The sequence below is a fragment of the Pinus tabuliformis genome, chromosome 3_1, assembly GCF_031772625.1.
Source record: "Pinus tabuliformis cultivar Carrire ecotype Pingquan chromosome 3_1, CPIR1, whole genome shotgun sequence".
In the NCBI taxonomy this organism is placed as follows: Eukaryota; Viridiplantae; Streptophyta; class Pinopsida; order Pinales; family Pinaceae; genus Pinus; species Pinus tabuliformis.
This window is the reverse complement of record NC_142301.1, coordinates 367539695-367557303: the sequence shown is the minus strand read 5'-3', so window position 1 is coordinate 367557303 and position 17609 is coordinate 367539695. Positions and strand designations below refer to the sequence as shown.

Here is a 17609-nt window from a genome sequence, read left to right as displayed (position 1 = left end):
GACTCAATATATGAGAGAATTATAAAAACAATTTATAATTTACATAAATGTATTTTTTATTTTATTTTTTTAATTGACACAAGTATTTCATTCATTAAAAACATAGCTATGACAAGGTATTGAAAGCATAGTTATGCCTATTTATTTTATATATATGAAAAGTTCTACAACATAGATGCCAAGAGGTTTCTTAAAATTGTTTTTAACTCTGCCAGAAGTCTCACTTTAGGCCCAAGCCACTATAGCATAAAGATGCTTAGTGTTGACTAGACCATTGAAGAATAAAGGAGAAGATTATCTTGGAAAATATGGACAACATTAAAAATATGGATACTTCCAAATTGAAAGAGAAATTGTGAGGTAATGAAGAGCCGGATGGAAAAAGGAAACTATGATGATCAACCCCAAATCAAAAAAAATGAAATTATCTTTCTGCTTTGACTAATGTTAAGAAAAAAATGAGTATTGCCAAGATAAGAACTAATTCTCATGAGCTTCATAGAGAAACTAACAGTTGGTCTATTCCTAAAATGCCATGGGATGAAAGAGTTTATCACATATAGAATCCTAAGAGGATTGAAAATTTGAATATGAAAAACACTTTCTCTAATATTGTTTATCTTATAGTCACATTCAATCTAATTTTTAGAATATCTATCACACTACAAACCTTTTTGGGATTTTAAGTCAGCAAAACTATATTGATCTAGGAATACTTCTCACTTCTTTTTTTATCATCAAAATAAAATGTTAAAAATTTCCGATTAATCTCTTATATTCTTAAGATCTAATAAACCATATCAATTTTAATATATAAACTATATCAATTCAATTTTAATATATGATTCAATCATCATAAAACAATCACAATCAAATATTATTCATTTTATATATGTGATTGATATTGTTAAAAATGTTTAAAAAAATAAAAAATAATTAAATTAAAACTTAAAAAAAGAAAAAAAAAATTCACATAATTATATGGTGATAAAAAACAATATAAATGATTTTAATTTTAAACTTACAATAATTAAGAGAAACAACATTTAGAAATATCTTAATATAAAACTATAATTTTTCCTGCCCACAAAATTTGTACATCCAAATTCTTTGTAATGTTTACATACATATATCTATGCTGGTCTATGTACCAGCGACAAAAACAAATGCAAAGTTATTAAATAGTCCCGTAAAAATACTACAGTTTATCAAAATATTTGAATTTCCCTATGAAACTCAGGAGTGAGAATGAATTTGTAGATCTTGCGATAACAAAAGAGGCAAATCTAGAAGATTGGAAAGCTGTTGATATTCCATTGTTAGATGAAAAGGCGTTTACTGCAGCAAAACTTGAAATGGAAATAAATTTTTCCCTGCTCAGATAGACAAGACTACGGAAGGGCTAGTAATGGAGTACGGTTACATTGTATTCAACGACGATGTTGCCAGTCTTGAGATCTATGGAATGGGTGTGCGCGAGTGCGTAGCCTTGAGCAAACCGAAATAATCTGCTTCCTCCCACGATCAGCATTTCTCTCGTTCGACCACCGCATTCTTCCCCACCATGGCCAAGGTGCTGCCGTTGTACTTTCCGCTCTCGAAAACAAACGTCGTTGCCATCAGCAGCTAGAACTTTTCTTGGCTCGCAAAAACATAAATACCTTGCGTGTTGGGAATTTCTGATAATTCCAAACAAAATACAATGGAAAGATCCTCTGATACCATTGTTGGAAATTTTCTGCTAAATTCCAAAACAAAAAAAATATGAACAGAGAGTAATGCTCTATTTTAACACAGCGGAAATAAAAATCGCTTTGCTGAAACTGGTGTTTCAGCAACGCAGTTTCGTCAATTGTTGTTCGCAGTGTTTCAGCAACGGTGTTTCAGCAACGCTGAAACTCGTGTATCAGCAACACTATGTTTTCACGTCAATACTATTTTTTGCTTACGGTGTAACAGCAACACTTTGTTTTAACGTCAAGACTCTTTTCTGCTTACGGTGTTTCAGCAACACACAAAGAAAACTTGTATTCACTAATAACAAACCAACTGTTACAAAAACATCTTCCTCACATAGAGGGATTTTCACAACTGCTATTACAAAAGCATCTTCCTCTTAACAGAGAGATTCACAAATCTATGCTGAAGAGCATCTTCCTCTTAACAGAGGGATTCACCAATTTATGCTGAAGAGAATCTTCCTCTTAACAGAGGGATTCACCAATGACTATGCTGAAAAACATGTTCCTCTTGACAGAGGGATTCACCAAGGAACGCTTCAGTTCCATACAAATAGCATCCTCCTTCTAACAGAGGGATTCTCCAACATGCCTTCTTTAGAGGCACTTCAATCTGTGTCTTACATTCATTTAGCACATACGCATTGTAGCGTATTGCCTTTTGTTTTCTCAACAGAACAACTGCAAATATTTCATGCTGCTGTGTTTTCTTTGCATTACATTTCACTTGCGCTACTGTGCATTCCCTTCCTGTTGTTTTCACAATGGACAATAACCAAAACTTCACGCTACTGCGTGCTCCCCTTCATTGATTACAATCGCACTGCTGCTGTGCCTCACTTGCATTTCAGATGCAAACAACAAAAACTGTGTTGTTGTGTTTCTACCCTCTCACAGCAAACAATCACAAAACAAATTACATTCAAATCTGCATTGATGTGCATTTCACTGTTCTGGAAGCATTTTTCTTCACGCTGCTGCATGCTCTCCTCTGATCTCTATGTCATCTACACTGCTGTGTCTACACATATATAGTGCAATAGGGGTCATAACAGTCCATCAACCGCTTCAACTCTCTGACAGAGTCTCTGCTGCAATATGCTGCTCATAATGAAAGAAATCTGAACTTTTGCTGTATTTCTTGAGTCGGTTGTGTGGAAACCCATTGCTGATAAATGTTGCGGCCAGCTCGAGGCTGGTTCTTTTCACTTTCGACCATGCTTCTTCTTTAATGCTGTTGGTGAGCAGTGATGCCGCAAAGCCCGGATCTGATCTTCCTCCTCCTTTGGGAACACAAACAGGTAAAGGGTGAAAAGACGGTAATGGCGGTGGCTTAAAAGAATGGGAATAAATGTGGGGCGTTGGATTAGGAAAAATGGATGGTGGATGCTGCTGTCCAACTGTTCACTACAGTTGAAATTATAATTTCAACACTCCCCTTTAATTTCAATACTGGGTTATCAGTCATACCCAAACACTTCATTAAAAATTCGAAACTTTTCTGAGCAAATGGTTTGGTCAGAATATCTGCTACCTGCTCCTTCTCTGCTCTCATGGGAGTTTTAATTCCATATCTCTCCCCTATAGGAAGATCCATCTGATAGAGTTCTACCAGGGTCTTCATCAAATCTTCAATCTCTTCCTCTGTCATATTGACAAAGGTGTTAGCAATGAAGCCCATCTCAGCCATCTTGGCAAGAATTACATATCGAACTCCGTACTCTTTAAACATATCTTCAAGGAATTTCAATTCCTTTCTCTCATTCATGGGTTTTGTCCATTTCCTATCTTTAACTCCATCTTCTAAATGAACAGGGTCATCAACATGACTAGATAAAGCAAACAAAGAATTCGTACCTCCATTTGTTGCTTCTTGTGGTGTGCTTGGAGAAGCACATTCATTTCTCCTCAAGGGTGTCTCTTGCTGCCCTTGTGTTGGTACTGTTGTTTGGGGATGTACTTCAGCCATCTCCTCATCATCTTCATCATGAGACAAACAATGTTTATCATTCACTGTTTTCTCTAAGCGTTTATCACAAGCTTCCTCCTCAATGAACTGAGGTTTTACTGTCTTCACTTTCTCCATGCCTTGATAGGCTGTCTTGAGAGTTTGCCATGCTTCTCTGGATGTCTTGGCTGCTGCTATCCTTGGAAACACACTCTCATCCACTGCTCGATACAAGAAGTAGAGGGCCTTAGCATCCTCCTTCTTATAGTTCTTCAACAGCTCTTTCTCTGCCTGAGTTAAGCTATTAAACTCATTTTCATTTGCTGGTTCTTCAAAACCATCTTCAACAAATTCCCATAAATCTTCTGAGAAAAGCAAAGCTCTCATAACTATTGCCTAATAGTCATAATTTTTCCCATTAAGTAGTGGGAGCTGAGTATTAAAAATACCCATGTTAGTGCTGGTGCTGGCCATTCCTGCAATACTTGACTGTGTATTAAAAATCACTTAATTGTCTTCAACAGCTACACAAAAAATAATCTGAAAAATACCTTAACAACGTTTTCACTCTGCTGGACAATTTGCTGCAACAAGAAACCTTCCTTCAGCGTCTTTGACGTCTTCAAAGAGCCTGGACAAGCTCTGATACCATGTTGGGAATTTCTGATAATTCCAAACAAAATACAGTGGAAAGATCCTCTGATACCACTGTTGGAAATTTTCTGCTAAATTCCAAAACAAAAAAAATATGAACAGAGAGTAATACTCTGTTTTAACACAGCGGAAATAAAAATCGCTTTGCTGAAACTAGTGTTTCAGCAACGCAGTTTCATCAATTGTTGTTCATAGTGTTTCAGCAACAGTGTTTCAGCAACGCTGAAACTCGTGTATCAAAAACACTCTATTTTGACGTCAAGACTATTTTCTGCTTACGGTGTAACAGCAACATTCTGTTTTGACGTCAAGACTATTTTCTGCTTACGGTGTTTCAGCAACACACAAAGAAAACTTGTATTCACTAACAATAAACCAACTGTTACAAAAACATCTTCCTCACATAAAGGGATTTTCACAACTGCTATTACAAAAGCATCTTCCTCTTAACAAAGGGATTCCCCAATCTATGTTGAATAGCATCTTCCTCTTAAAAGAGGGATTCACCAATTTATGCTGAAGAGCATCTTCCTCTTAACAGAGGGATTCACCAATGACTATGCTGAAAAACATCTTCCTCTTGACAGAGGGATTCACCAAGGAATGCTTCAGTTCCACACAAATAGCATCCTCCTTCTAACAGAGGGATTCTCCAACATGCCTTCTTCAGAGGCACTTCAATCTGTGTCTTACATTCATTTAGCACATACTCGCTGCAGCGTATTTCCTTTTGTTTTCTCAACTGAACAACTGCAAATATTTCATGCTGCTGTGTTTTCTTTGCATTACATTTCACTTGCGCTACTATGCATTCCCTTCCTGTTGTTTTCACAATGGACAATAACCAAAACTTCACACTGTTGCGTGCTCCCCTTCATTGATTACAATCGCACTGCTGTTGTGCCTCACTTGCATTTCAGATGCAAACAACAAAAATTGTGCTGTTGCGTTTCTACCCTCTCACAGCAAACAATCACAAAACAAATTACATTCAAATCTGCATTGATGTGCATTTCACTGTTCTGGAAGCATTTTTCTTCACGCTGCTGCATGCTCTCCTCTACTCTCTATGTCATCTACACTACTGTGTCTACACATATAGTGCAATAGGGGTCATAACAGTCCATCAACTGCTTCAACTCTCTGACAGAGTCTCTGCTGCAATCCGCTGCTCATAATGAACGAAATCTGAACTTTTGCTGTATTTCTTGAGTCGGTCGTGTGGAAACCCATTGCTGATAAATGCTGCGGCCGGCTTGAGGCTGGTTCTTTTCACTTTTGGCCATGCTTCTTCTTTAATGTTGTTGGTGAGTAGTTATGGCGCAAAGCCCGGATCTGATCTTCCTCCTCCTTTGGGAACACAAACAGGTAAAGGGTGAAAAGACAGTAATGGTGGTGGCTTAAAAGAATGGGAATAAATGTGGGGCATTGGATCAGAACAAATGGATGGCGGCTACTGCTGTCCAACTGTTCACTGCAGTTGAAATTATAATTTCAACATTGCGCTCTGCCCAACATTTTTGATGTTCCCTCCGGCCCTTCGGTTAACCAGCCGTCCATAACCCTCACCATGCCAAACTGTGTAAAGTAATTGTCGGTGGTGGGAGTCGAGGCCACCTGCACGGCCGTAACATTTTTGCCCACCAGTGAATCGTGGAAATAGAAATGCGGGTGGCTAATTTTGGCCTTCCCTAATTTCAGATTTGCGTGCACCGCCGTTATGTGCAACCAAACAAACAATAGTACAGTGACCGCTGCAATCATTGCGGCCGAATAACCCTTCATCGCCATATCTGAGAAAAGGGAGCAAGAATCCCTCAATGCAGCAAAAGAGGGAGCAGGAATCCCTCAATGCAGCAAAAGAGAGAGGAAATGTGTGGTGATGAAAATGTGGAGTTCCAATTTTATAAAGTGATATGCTCGTGAGCAACTTTCACCCTTTCTGTTGAAGGTTTGATTACTATTTTGTCTTTGGTCAGCCTACGCGTAAGTATTTGCTCTCCGTATTACATAATTCCACCGTCCGACGAGAACAAATGGCTTTTCACCGCAACTATTGAACGTACACTTGTACGATAAATTGCAGCTTCCGGATTCTGTAACATGGTGGCGTAGGTCACGCGGCTCGCCACTACTGCGGTGTTGAATACTCACCCAGAATAGAATAATACAAAAATGTAAACGTCGGGCATGCATGAAGCTTCTCCATCATTTAAGGAGATTAAGTTGGTCAACAACCTTCACTATCGAGATTTGTTTCTTCATTGGAATTATTTAGATGCAATTTTAGATTTTGTTAAGAAAATTTTCATCGGTTAAGTGGGATATTTTTGGTTCAAATACGGCTGGCTTATTTACCTTCAGTATCGATTTTTGTTTCTTTACGAAAATTATTTGGTTTATTTGAATGGAAAATATTATTGAATTGTAAATATTAAGTATTATTTATTAAATTAATGATAGGTTTATTATATTTTTTTAATTATGTGAGATTTTAGATTTTGTTATGAAAATTTTCATCGGTTATGTCAGATATTTTTTGTTCAAATATGGTTGGTCTATTTGAATGGTAAATATTATTGAATTCTAAATATTAAGTATTATTTACTAAGTTAATGATGGGTTTATTATATTTTTTGAATTTTGTGAAATTTTAGATTTTGTTAAAAAAAAATTCATGGCTTATGTGGGATATTTTGGGTTCAAATATTGTTGGCTTATTTGAATGGTAAAGATTATTGAATTGTGATGATGATGGTGATGGTTAATGTCCACTGAGACCAAACTTTGCTCTATCGGACCTAAAGAAACAAATTATTTAGTTTGATTTAAGATTTTATTCCTATGCTCAAAAAGCTTGGAGAGAAGCTTCATCGGTTAAGTGGGATATTTTTGGTTCAAATATGGCTAGCTTATTTACCTTCAGTATCGATTTTTGTTTCTTTACTGCAATGGTTTAGATGCGATTTTAGATTTTGTTAAGAAAATTTTCAGGTTAGGTGGGATATTTTTGGTTCAAATATGGTTGGTTTATTTGAATGGTAAATATCATTGAATAGTAAATATTAAGTATTATTTACTAAGTTAAAGTTGGGTTTATTATATTTTTTTAATAATGTGAGATTTTAGACTTTGTTAAGAAAATTTTCATGGGTTAGGTGGGATACTTTTGGTTAAAATATGGTTGGCTTATTTGAATGGTAAATATGATTGAATTGTAAATATTATGTATTATTTACCAAGTTAATGATGAGTTTATTATATTTTTTTTAATTATGTTTATTGAATATCATTTAAATTTTATCTAATGACAAGATATAAAGACAATAAGTTAATCATTAACTTAATACATGATGTTTAACATTTGCCAATTCACCAATACACATCCAACTAACTAAATAACATTATAGAAAAATAACATAACTAGAAATTGCAAACATTGTAAGTCAATAACATAAGGAAGAAGAGCACATTTGAAGAGAGATGTGATATGTTATTTGATCTAAACGTTGTGTAGTTTGGAACCATCTCCTTTGCAACATAAATTATTGCCTCTAACAACAGGTAATAAATTATTTTACCTTCACAACAAGTTTGCGAGGACCTACATGAATGGAGATCCTCAATTTCATGAATTTTAAGAGGTATGTGCCCTGTGAATCTATTATTAGATAGTTTAGTGGTAGTAACTTCACACATTTCCCCATAGTTACAGGTATACTACCCAATAACTAGTTCATAACAAGATTTAATTTTTCTAGTTGTTGGAGGTTGCCAATGGATTTGGGGATCCTTCCAGAGAGATTATAATTATTATCTTTAAATCATTTCTTCTATTTATGATGACATTGAGATTGAAATTATTTCTTTAAAAGTGATCTTGGAAGTGGGCATTTTTGAACTAGAGAAATCTCTGCTATTCTCAACCAAAAGACATATTACAAGATGTTTTATGACCTGCTAAAAGACAAACCTAAATGGGTCATGGTTGAAGCAACATTTCATGTTCAAACCCAAAAAAATTAAGCAATATTCACTGGCTAGAAAACGAAAATGTGAAGGAATTCAGCTAATCATCATCTTCTACTTGGAACAAAATCTAACCCTACAAAGAATATGATGTGAAAAATGCACCAAATTTCCACCAACCCTGCGAATAATTCCCATCCGTCATTTGGCATGCATCTAGTACAAAAACAACATAAGGAATCTCACAGATGGTATCATTCACCATAACTTAAAGCATTTTTGTTCGAAATGGGTTGTTGGATGTCTACATTTTCAATGGGTCCTAAAATACATATACTAAAGAATAGATCCTACAGAAGCAAGCAACACTTCCTCGAATTCAATTGTAGATTGTTATGTGGAATTTTTTAGAGTTCACGTAATCATTATGGAATCCTCTATTGAAAATTTTCCCTGCTCCCTAGTGATAACTTTGTATTTTTGATATTTTAGAAAGGCTTACCTTGTTGTGAAAGGAGTTTTGCAAGGTATCTTTCATACACCTTACCCACTCTTGAATTTAAATTGTACCCTCATCCAAAGAAAGAATTTGAATCGAGAGAGGAAAGATTATTTCGCAATACAAATATCAACATTGTCTGTTTAAAAATAATTCATTATTCCTTTAAAAAACATGACCCACATTTTTTCATTTTGAAGATTAATAAGGAGGAAAGTAACAATAAAAAATCCCTCAAATCCACAACCCTACCAATTTCTCATAACATATAATACATTAAAATAGAAGATTCATCTACATATTTTCTGTACATGTTTTCCTATATTTCATCCATTTTCAATTTATCTTTCTTATAGAAGAAAAAACATAAATGAGAAAAGCCTCCACTTTCAATAGTTGATTTATACTTCAAGAAGAAAAGAACTTTCTAAAAAATAACTATACATAAAAATGGAAATGTCCAAGAAAAGATGAAAAAAATGATTCTCGTAGATAATGCAATATTCCTATGTAGCAAGGGAAGGATAGGAAAACTACACTTATTCACCATCTAGGTTTTGTGTTTGTTTATGTGGTGGCAACTTGTTTCAATTTAAAGAAGTGGTATACATTTCTATCATACCATTTAGTGTCAATTTATGGGAAAGGCACTACAATTGTTCTGCTTCATAACCTCATCAAAGCCTTCAAAAAATTACTAGAAACTCCAACGATCAAGCCAATGAACAATGAGTAATATAATATCATTTGTGCATCCAACATTGGAACTAGTCCCCGTTGTTCATATGCCTCTTGTATGTGCTTGAAACATTGATTAGAGCTTTGAAATAATGGCTTACTAAAGTTCATGGCAACTGAATTTATACTCCAACTATAATGTTTCTTTTTCTTCACTCTTGGCATCCAACCTATCTATCCAATTGACCAGATTGCAATCCATAATATATAATCCTTAGGTTGATTGAACAATTCATTTTATATAATCCATATTTTATACTCTAGTAATAGTTTTGTTGAATGCTATGAAAACTTAAAATTATCATCCTGGAGAATCTGCATATTACGACAAATATGCAATCATGTTTCCATTGAATAGTTCGTAAACCACTACAAAATCCATGGAAAAGGATTATTAAGGCCTAATGTCAACATTTTTAGATGTAATTTTCCACCTCTTTCCCCATCAAAAGTCAATAGAAGTATCTCTACAAATGAAATAAAGTATTTTTCACACCAAAAATCCATCCACAAGATGAGGGAGGAAAATGTTGATAAGAAGATAAGAATCAAGATGATCCAGCTAGAAAACTCATATGGTTCAGCTTGTAAAGAATGCCACTATGGATTGCATAGTTTAAGAAGAGTGCTAGTTAACCACACTAGATTGCTAGGCGGATTCTATCATTGGATTGGATTCTACGAGTATTTATATACGAGAAAGAACACCAGGGTTTTAAGGATATCTTAGGTTCATTATACACCATATTGTTTCCACACGAAGTTGAGAGTTATTCATGTTGTTGGGTTGTGTTATTCTTTCCAAGACTAGCCCACGTAGTGAACCAGGGGGTTAGAGGGGGGGTGGAGCCCCCTCTTCGTTGTGCGGATTGCGCATCGGGGGTCACAGGGGGGAGGATAGCCCCCCTCTATGGGCTTCGAGGCAGCGCCCCGGGGAAAATTCTTTTGGACCCTATATTAGGTTGGGTGGACCTACCTATGGTTTTGAGAATGATTTTGGCACATGGTTTTTGACGCGATGGTTTTCGGTCCATGGTATTGGATGTTTCAGCATGTATATATATGTATTGTAACATTGAAAGGAACATAATGAAAAATCAAGCCTGTAGTCTCGATTTTGGGATCCAGGGGAAAATTTCTATGTATATGTGTTTATTTGTTATGCTCTCGCATTGTTTATTTTCTGTGTTTTAGAATTCGTATGCAGGTAATTTATGTACAGGGTTAAAACCTACATTTGGTATCAGAGTTGTTTTAGCTTCAAGGGTACGCCTTTGTTGTTGAGGGGTTTTGCTCGGGCCTGTGGTACACCTCGTTCAGTGGGAGATCTGAGAGATCGATTCTGGTGGTGAAAGAAGACGACGAGAAGTGAAAATTTAGAGATCAAAAAATTTAATGGTCAGAGTTTTGAGTTGTGGAAACTCAAGATGGAGGATCTGTCGGTGGATAAAGATCAGTGGATCATGGTAGACCCAGGTACTAAACTAACAGGATTGTCTGATGAAGAATGGAAGAAGTTGGATCGAAAGGCAAAGAACACAATACGATTGTGTGTCTCAGATTCAGTATTGCTGAATGTATCAGGGGAAGCTACGACGAAGGCTTTATGGGACAAGTTAAGGACTCAGTACCAATCTAAGTCTCTGGTGATTAAATTGTTCCTACGGAAAAGGTTGTATAACCTGAGGACGAAAGATGGAGACTCGGTGACAGAGCATCTGAATGCGTTTAACACTGTGGTAAGTCAGTTATCGTCTTTTGATATAAAAATTTCAGATGAAGATAAATGCATTAGTTTGTTGTGTTCTCTACGAGATTCGTGGTATAGTCTGGTTATTGCAATAGGTAGCAATGCAACTGCGTTACAGTTTGATGAAATAGTCTCATCCTTGCTGATGGAGGAGATGAGACGGAAAAATATGGAGAGCCAAAATGGTGATGCCTTGTATGTACGATGATGGTCCCAGAAAAGAAACAAAAATAAGTCATCGAGTGGGATATCTAAATCTAGAGGGAGATCAAAATATCCAGGAAAACCTATAAATGTGGTGTGCTGGAAATGAGAAAAGGGAGGGCAATACAAAAGGGACTGTAAATCTATATCTTCTGACAAAGGAAAAGGATCTGATGATGCTCCTTCTGCAGAGGCAAAAACCACCTCAGATGAAGGTAGGGATGTGTACTTGGCTTCTTCAAGTACACATGTAGATCATGAGGTATGGTTGATTAAATCAGGTGCATCCTTTCATTTCACTCCCCATAGAGAGTGGTTCTACGAGTATGAGAAATATGATGGTGGTGATGTCTTCTTAGGGGATGATAGGAAGGATAGAATCGTTTGTCACATAAAAGTAAAGTTTAAGTTACAAGGTGGAAGGACTAGAACACTTCCGAGTGTTCTACATATTCCTGCATTGGCTAGAAATTTTATTTCTGTAAGCAAGCTGGATGATGCAGCTGTAAAAATAGTGTTTGAGAAGGATACCTACAAGATGGTTTAGGTAGCATTGGTATTGATGTGGGGAGTTTGGATTGGAACTTCATACAAGCTGCAAGGTAGCACTATTGTTGATGGGTGCAACAGTTCTGTGGTTCCTGTAAGTGGAGCAGAAAATCTAGTGGTCTCTGGAGAGAAGACCATGTTGTGGAATCAAAGGCTTGGACATATTAGAGAGAAGGGACTTTGAATACTTCATGGTAAAGGTATGGTAAAAAGTATGAGTAATAGCTCTCTGGATTTTGATTTCTGTGAAAATTGTGTGTATGGGAAGCAGAATCGGGTGAGTTTCCCCTCTAGTGGTAAGAGGGTGAAACAAATATTAGAGCTTGTGCACAGTGATGTGTTTGGACCTGTGAAGGTTTCATCACTAGGTAAGTCTTTGTACTATGTATCATTTTATAGATGACTTCTCAAGGAATACATGGATATATTTCCTTAAGAAGAAATCTGAATTCTTTGACAGGTTTAAAGAATTTAAGGCTCTGGTGGAAACTAGACAGAGAAGAAGATAAAGGTGCTGAGGACAGATAATGGTGGAGAGTTTTACAGCAAGGAATTTGAAGAATTCTGTGTTATGAAACTAGCTCAGAAAAAGATAGAAAAGATAGATTAAAGCATTAGAAATAAGCCTCTTCGAGGGGGCAACCTACTTGACATTACACAAATGAACAATTCTTAGATGATACAAATGATAATACCTCCTTTCTATATATAGGAGTCTAACGGGTCATACTATAATCAGTGCCAACATAAAAATAATAATGTAAGGGAACAATAATAACAATATGGGGACTACATGGAAACAACAATATAATAAGGGGATTGTACTAATAACTATAAGGGGTTACACTAGTTGTATAGGGACCTAACATGCCCCTCTCCTTCAAAAAGTGTTGTCCTCAACGCTTGAGTAGTTCTTGATGCTTCTATATAAAATTCTCATCCTTCCATGTGGAATCTTTAGTGGGTAAGTTCTTCCACTTGATGAGATGCTCTGAAATTGATCGATTTCGTAGTTGTTGACTTCTCAGTTCTGTGAATGCTTCAGGTTCCAATATGATCTTTCCTTCCTTATCAAGTTCTGAAAATTTTGGCTAAACTGGGATCTTCGACAACTTTTGAATTAGTTCCCACCCTACTTCACCATTTTTCCATTCATCCCTTGCTTTTTTTATCAAATTTGGTTGGATAATAGAAATAACACAAAACAAAGCTGCTACATTCTCATCCTTTCTTGAGAGTGCATATGCAACTACATTGTTCTTCCCTTTTTTGTAGATGATTTCAAAGTCATAACCCAACATATTTGTGACCCATTTTTTCTATTCTTCTAAAGATAATATTTGTTCTAAAAAGTATTTAAAACTATCATGATCCATTTTTACCTTGAAGTGTCTTCCCATTAGGTAAGGTCGCCATTTCTTAAGTGCATGTAGTATTGCCAACATTTCCTTCTCATAAATAGCTTGCTTGAGATGTAGACGTAAAAATACTCAATTGCCTACATCAAAACTTCTTTCACTACGTTGTTGATCTGCCTGTTGTTTCATTCGATTCTGCACCAAAGTGGCGCTATCCTTTAAAAGTTGGAGAACTTGTTGTTGATGATCGATGTGATCTTTCAATGCTTGAATCTTTCTCTTCTTGATATGTCCTTCTATCTTGAGAGTTTGAGGACTGGTAATTTCTTCCAATGCATTACAAGATATGTTGAGATTCATTTCTTGATGCTCGATGTGATCTTTCACTTCTTGAAAAATTATCTTCTTGATATGTCCTTCTATATTGATAGTTTGAGGAGTGGTGATTCCGGCCAATGCATTACAAGATATGGTTAGATTCATTTCTTCTTTTGTTGATGTGGTATTTCACTTCTTGAACCTTTTTCTTCTTGATATGTCCTTCTATCTTAAGAGACTGAGGAGTAGTGATTCTTTCCAATGCTTTACAAGATATGGTCAGATTCATTTCTTCTTTCTCTGGGGTTGGTTCCTGGTGTATATACTCTTCTTTTGATGTTTCTTGATCATTTTCTTCCTCCTCTCCAGAATCAATGTAAAACAATTTCTTCTCAGCACACTTATGACCTTTAATGTATTTGTTATCAAAATTGTAACAAAGCCCTTTTTCTCTTTTTTCTTCCAATTGTTGTGTTGTAACCATTGTAGGTTGTGGAAGGCTAGGAGAAACAACACTTCCATCTTTATAGTTGTGAGGGGTAGACTTCCTTGTTGCCATAATTTTTCCTTCCACTTTGTAACAAAGCCCTTTTTCTCTTTTTTCTTCGAATTGTTGTGGTGTTGCTCTAAAGAAGGTGTTGCTCTTTGTATCCTCATAATGTGCTATCATTTCCTTCGTGAAAATTGACCACGTAACAAGTTGTTTGCGAGAAAAAATCCCTTTGTACCATAAAAATTGATCTGGTTCTAAATATGAACATGTAATACATACCTTTTGTAACAGTGGTACACCATGTAGATCAAAATATTGTTCCATCTGAAGTATCCATTTTACCGGATCATTGCCATCAAACTTCCTCATATCGCCTTTTCTTGATTTTAGGAGCTCGATATTGAAATGAATGTAACTCTGTAATTTCAGACCTCCAAGCTCTGAAATTACTTCTTGCGGTATCTCTCTGCGTTCTATTTCTAATGCTGCAAGTTTGATCAAGATTGGATTCTGCAAGGAAGTGTTATGTCAAATCTCCCACGATGACCTGATTATAGACTGGTTTAGTAGAGTGAACTTCTACGAAATTCCACTTGTCACTGTTTCAACCTTAGTACCTAAAATTGATCTATAGAAAACTACAAGAAGTCCTCTTTCTGAAAATTCTGATGAAATTTCAATCTAATGCTCAGAACAAAAGTTAGGACAATTTTCCCCAGGTCACATGTTTGGAATGTAATTCGGGAGTCTGCAAGATCTCTAACTTCCTCAAATCATATCTCCGAAAATATAGCGAGACAAGATCTGAAATTCAGACGCGAGGCTCATCGTGATTTCTACTCAAATGGGTTTTTTTTATTTTTCATCTGAAATGTCGCAGAAAAAAAGTTATAATGAAAATGCCACGATGACCTGTTTGGAGCAGCAAAACCCTAGAATCCAAATCTCTAATACCAAATGTTATGAAACCAGCTCACAAAAAGATAGAAAAGATAGATCAATGCCTTAAAAATAAGCCTCTTCAAGGGGACAACCTTCTTTACATTACACAAATGAACAATTCTTAGATGATACAAATGACAATACCTCCTTTCTATATATAGGAGTCTAAGGGGTCATAGTATAATTAGAGCTGACATAACGATAATAATGTAAGGGCACAATAATAATAATAGTGGGCTTCTATGGGGCACAATAATAAAAATATGGGGACTACATGGGAACAACAATATAATAAAGGGATTGTACTAATAACAATAAGAGGTTGCACTAGTAGTATAGGGACCTAATATTCTGTAAGAAGTGTGCTATAGCTAGGCAGAAGACTACTCCATATACACCTCAGCAAAATGGAGTTGCAAAAAGAATGAACAAGACCTGATGGAAAGGGCAAGAAGCATGCTCTGTGGTGCCGGGTTAGGACAGGAATTCTGGGCAAAGGCGGTGGAGACAGCATGTTACCTGGTCAATAGATCACCTTCATCAGCGTTGGAGGATAAGACTCCACAAGAGGTTTGGACGGGTAAGAAACCCTCTCTTTCACATCTGAGGGTATTAGGATGTGATGCATATGTACATGTTCCAAAGGAGAAATGAACCAAGTTAGATAGTAAATCTGAAAAGTGCATCTTTATTGGGTGTAAGGATGGTTTAAAGGGTTATAAGCTTTGGATCCCAGTAACAAGGAAGGTTGTGTACAACTGAGATGTGGTGTTTAGAGAGATGAAAGATGTTATTAAACATGAAGTCCAACCAAAGGAACCTGAGAAGATAGAGTTTGAGAAAAAGGAGGAAGATCAGACTCTACAGCAAAGGAGGAATCAGAAGATGAAGAGCCACAAACTCCTGGTGTGAGAAGATCAATTCGAGAAAGAAGGCAGCGAGAGAGGTCTAGTCCATTTGCTTTCAGTTCAAATTTTGCTTTATCTATTACTGATGATGATCCCAGAACTATGAAGGAAGCAATAGATTCAGAGGATGGAAAAATTTGGAAAGGGGCCATGGTTGATGAAATGGCATCTTTGCACAAAAATGGGGCTTGGGATCTGGTGGAGTTGTCGGATGGAAGGAAACCCATTGGTAGCAAATGGGTGTTCAAGAAGAAGACAAATGCAGAAGGAATGGTGGAGAAATACAAAGATTGGTTGGTAGAAAAAGGCTATTCCCAGGTTCCGGGAATTGATTTTGGTGATATTTTTTCTCCTATTGCCAAGGTAGCTTCTATTGGATTACTTTTATCTGTTGCTATTGCTTTTGATTTTGAGGTACAACAAATGGATGTGAAGACAACATTTCTTCACGGGGATCTAGAAGAGGAGATCTAAATGAAGCAACCTAAAGGCTTTGTGGTTAAGGGTAAGAAAGAACTAGTATGCAAGTTAAAGAAGTCTTTGTATGGGTTAAAACAGTCACCAAGGATGTGGTATCAGAAATTTGATACATTTATATGGGGACTTGGCTTCACCAACTCTATCACAACTTAGAGCACAAGGAGGATCCTCTTCTTCATGAGAAATATGGTTATAAAAAAAGTAGAGTCAAAGAAGTGGTCATCCTGCATTAAAGTTATAGATCCAAAAATTGGTGAAACTACGTGCCTCCTGGCACTGCAAGACAATGAAGCTGCATTTAGCATTTTCTCTATTACTTTTCATGATAATGAATGGGGAACATTGGTGGCCATTGGAACCGAAAAGGATTTAGAATTTTGGCCAAAGTAGCATTGTATAGGAAGTTTTATTGGTATCTATAGGTTTGTGGATGATGGAAAATCCCCGGAGCTTTTGCATAAAACACCTGTTGATGGAGTACATCTTAGATTATGTCACTTTAAAGGTTGCTTATCAATCGGGATTGAACAGGTGCTCAGAAATATATGACGCGGGAAAAATGAAATTGTTGTGAAATGTGAGAATACACTCTTTCCAAATGTGATTATGTTTGTTCACACTTTTGGTGATCGTATTTATGTTTGAGATATTCAAGAGGTATGTGTCATTTTTTCTCTATTTCTTTCCACACCTTTTATGAGAGCTAAGATGCAAGAAGAGAAATGTTAATTGTTTTCTTTTTGGTTCAAAAAAGAGATATTTATATTAGTTGAAGTATGAAATCAGACATAGATACATAATGCCCTATAGCTTCATAACCTCTTGTTTGAGTTAGGATTTCAATATCTCCAACAAGCTAAGAGCTACTACTAAAGCTATATACTAGAGGACTGCAAACCATGTAGTTCCATTACTTACTAATATATGTAATAAAAATACTTGGGTAGAGGATGCCATACATGGCCTTCCTTATACTCCTATATGTAGATTCCATTAAAACCAGAAGTGCAATATTAGGTACTATTACCATCCTTTAGGAAATAAGTCCAGGCACAAACAG

At 36.2% G+C, this 17609-nt stretch overlaps 2 pseudogenes; both read right to left on the bottom strand.

The window, feature by feature from the left end:
• The window catches only part of LOC149187223 (serine/threonine-protein phosphatase PP1-like), a 119219-nt pseudogene that overhangs the window by 3366 nt on the left and 98244 nt on the right, over positions 1–17609 (bottom strand).
• LOC149187226 (dirigent protein 22-like) lies at positions 1403–6132 on the bottom strand (annotated as a pseudogene).